Genomic DNA, 3,535 nt, shown 5'->3' on the forward strand with positions numbered 1-3,535 from the left:
CACATAGTGAAATGAGAATATCCCCACCATTTTCCTCATCAAGTCCCAAAAAAGTAACCAAACGTATTACCGGAGAAAAAGCAATAAGCTAATCAAAATGCCTTTTAAATATCCTTTTCTTCCATTCTAAACCATCCAAATTCTATTCGCAGATTTAAAATTTGGTACCTATTGATACAATGTACTTCAAACAACAACACCAAATTAGTATGCATAGCTTTGAAAATTATGGGGCATAAAATGCTACCATTATGAACTGCGAGTTTCTGATGTTAGAGATTGTAAAACCTTTTCAAACTCTATTAGGAGGCGTGGAGATGACTTGGTAAATATTTCCCAAGAGGACTTTGTGCATGGAACTAAATAGTTGGTATATTTTTGTTAAAATGGTGGATCGGCTATATTTGTTTGGGAATACTGTTCTCGAGGACGAATTGATTTTTGCTCTTCCGACTTTCGTTGATAATGCAATCAAGTTAGTGGACCAAAAGAAATAGAAAGTACAAATGTTTGCACTACAAGAGGATAGCATTGAAGTGGTTTTAACAATGACCAAGATGGTAGTTAATCTTAAAAGGAAACAGCAGAAAAACTATTGGAGAGGTTGTGTTTTTTTTTTAATGTTTATTTATTTTGAGAGAGAGAGAAAGAGCAAGCCCATGCATGGGGGGAGGAACAGAGAGAGAGAGAGGAGGAGGGGAGAGAGAGAATCCCAAGCTGACGGTGCAGAGCCGGATGCAGGGCTTGATCTCAGAAACCATGAGATCATGACCTGAACCAAAATAAAGAGCCTAACCGGCTGAGACACCCAGGTGTCCCTGAGAGGTTTTCTTGAATAAACAGAAAATAAGAAAAGTCATTCTATGTATAACCTAAAACCTGGGAGCCAAAGAAGAAAATGCTGATAAAATTAACTGTATTAACTTTTCACAATTCTGCATGCCAAAAATTATCAAAAGCAAAGGAAAACGACAAACAACAAAACAGATAGAAAGTATTTGTGACTCATATCCCAGACACAGGGATAATTTGTTATATATAAAAAGTTCCTACAGATCAATAAGGAAGAAGGCCAAGAGAACAATTTAAAAATCGGCAAAAGAGGGGCGCCTGGGTGGCGCAGTCGGTTAAGCGTCCGACTTCAGCCAGGTCACGATCTCGCGGTCCGCGAGTTCGAGCCCCGCGTCGGGCTCTGGGCTGATGGCTCAGAGCCTGGAGCCTGTTTCCCATTCTGTGTCTCCCTCTCTCTCTGGCCCTCCCCCGTTCATGCTCTGTCTCTCTCTCTGTCCCAAAAATAAATAAACGTTGAAAAAAAAAAATCGGCAAAAGATACGAAGAAACAGTTCACAAAAAAAGAAAATATAAATGGTTATTAAACATTTTATTTTTTTAATGTTATTTTTGAGAGAGAGAGAGAGAGAGAGAGAGAGCATGAGTGGGGGAGGGGTAGAGAGAGAGGGAGACACAGAATCTGAAGCAGGCTCCAGGCTCTGAGCTGTCAGCACAGAGCCTGATGCGGGGCTCGAACTCACAAGCCACGAGATCGTGACCTGAGCTGAAGTCAGTCACCCAACTGACTGAGCCACCCACGCACCCGTGGCTATTAAACATTTCAAAGAGGCTAATCATAATGCTAAAAAGAAGCCTAATGAAAGATCAGCTACACTGAGACAGCATCATTAATATATGGAATTAAGAAATAAAAAAATCTAATTGCCCACTCCTGTTGGCAAAACTGTGGGGGAAATAATCAGTCTCACACTTTGATGCAATTCCTACATGCCCTTTTGTACCCTTTGAATGGGAATCATATGAATGTGGTGTTATTAAAAACTCAATCGTGTTAAAATTAAAACCTAAAGGAAAAAGGAATTCTTTTACTTCAACCCCAAAATGTCCAAATCAGAATTCACTACGTTACATTATGATTTTAGCCCTTTTCCCTAAGTTACTGAACCCAAAGTAGTATAAAGTTGTGTTTCACAGACATTTGCCTATAAAGGACATTAAAGTTTTATTCCTTAGTAAAGGTCCTGCAATGCTTTTTCCTATATTTATGATTTTCAAAAAGTTAATCACACACCCCACTCTCATCCAGAAATTAGGGATAATACCTACGTAATCACTTACAGAAAGGTCTTTGAAGAATACTTTTTGACTATTTCAATGATGGTGATATGGACATTTCTTGTATTTACATTATACATCACGTGCTTTGTGCTGCTTTCTGACTTGAAGATCGCACCTCTTTTGTTTTTACATATAAAGACATGGAGTACCCCTTCGGTAGTCATGAACTCAAGATCACTCGGCTCTGTATGTCAGGATATGAACTCAGATTTCTCTGACCCCAGCGTCCATAGTCTGTTCATTTCAACCACATTATCTTTGTAAAATAAACAAGTAAAGCTACCACAGATGCTGTTTATTTCTCATCTGGAGGAAAACCTAAAACGATAGCCCTTGATTTAAAACACCCATCTTCCCAGTCCTCCTTGGAGGATTTATAAATTCATACCATTACCTTCGATACCCAGAATCTCAAATACCAGAAAGGATATTTCAAGGTTTTAACTTTGGAATATGAATACACACACACACACACACACACACACACACACACACACTTCGCATCATCACTTCAAGGTGAACGTTGCCAATGGTAAACAGAAAAGGGCTTGGAGGTTACAGTCTGGCTCCGTCATCGCTGCATGCTAGCTCTATGAACTTGGAATGTTATTTAACCCCTCTAAGCCCTACTTCATAGGACAGCTAGGGGGAGTGATTCAGAGAATGTATACACCCTCAACATAGCCAATGTTTTAGGTCAATGATACCTCAATTTTTAAAACAATTTTTTTTTTCAACGTTTATTTATTTTTGGGACAGAGAGAGACAGAGCATGAACGGGGGAGGGGCAGAGAGAGAGGGAGACACAGAATCGGAAACAGGCTCCAGGCTCTGAGCCATCAGCCCAGAGCCCGACGCGGGGCTCGAACTCACGGACCGCGAGATCGTGACCTGGCTGAAGTCGGACGCTTAACCGACTGCGCCACCCAGGCGCCCCGATACCTCAATTTTTAAAAGGTAATATATGTAAAGCATTTTGCTCGGTGCCTGGCATACAGCTAGATCTCAGTAAGTAATCCTATGACCACTGCTCATGCTGTTGGTGATGGTGATATCAGGGATAGTGGAGACTGATGGTGGCCTGACCGATACAAGCAAGACCACAGGATCAATTCTGGAACCCTGGGACTACTATTGACATGGGTGATTAACACATCCAACATCGTATCGTTACATAAAAGGAGCTTATATAATCCCAGAAAGAGTTTCTTGTCAACAACAAAAAGGAAGGTATTGGGAAGGAGACAGTGCCTAAATAGTACTCTCCTGCATACAAATGGGAACAAGTGGGGAATATCTATTTAGTTCTAGAAGACACCTTGAAGAAGATTTTAAGGAAAAAGGCAGCATCTGGGGCTCCTGGGGGGCTCAGACCGTTCAACATCCAACTCTTGACTTTTGGCTC

Source organism: Lynx rufus, unplaced genomic scaffold (assembly GCF_022079265.1).
Source record: "Lynx rufus isolate CCGP_SWC_20201006 ecotype Redwood Valley unplaced genomic scaffold, mLynRuf1.p SCAF_9, whole genome shotgun sequence".
Lineage (NCBI taxonomy): Eukaryota > Metazoa > Chordata > Mammalia > Carnivora > Felidae > Lynx > Lynx rufus.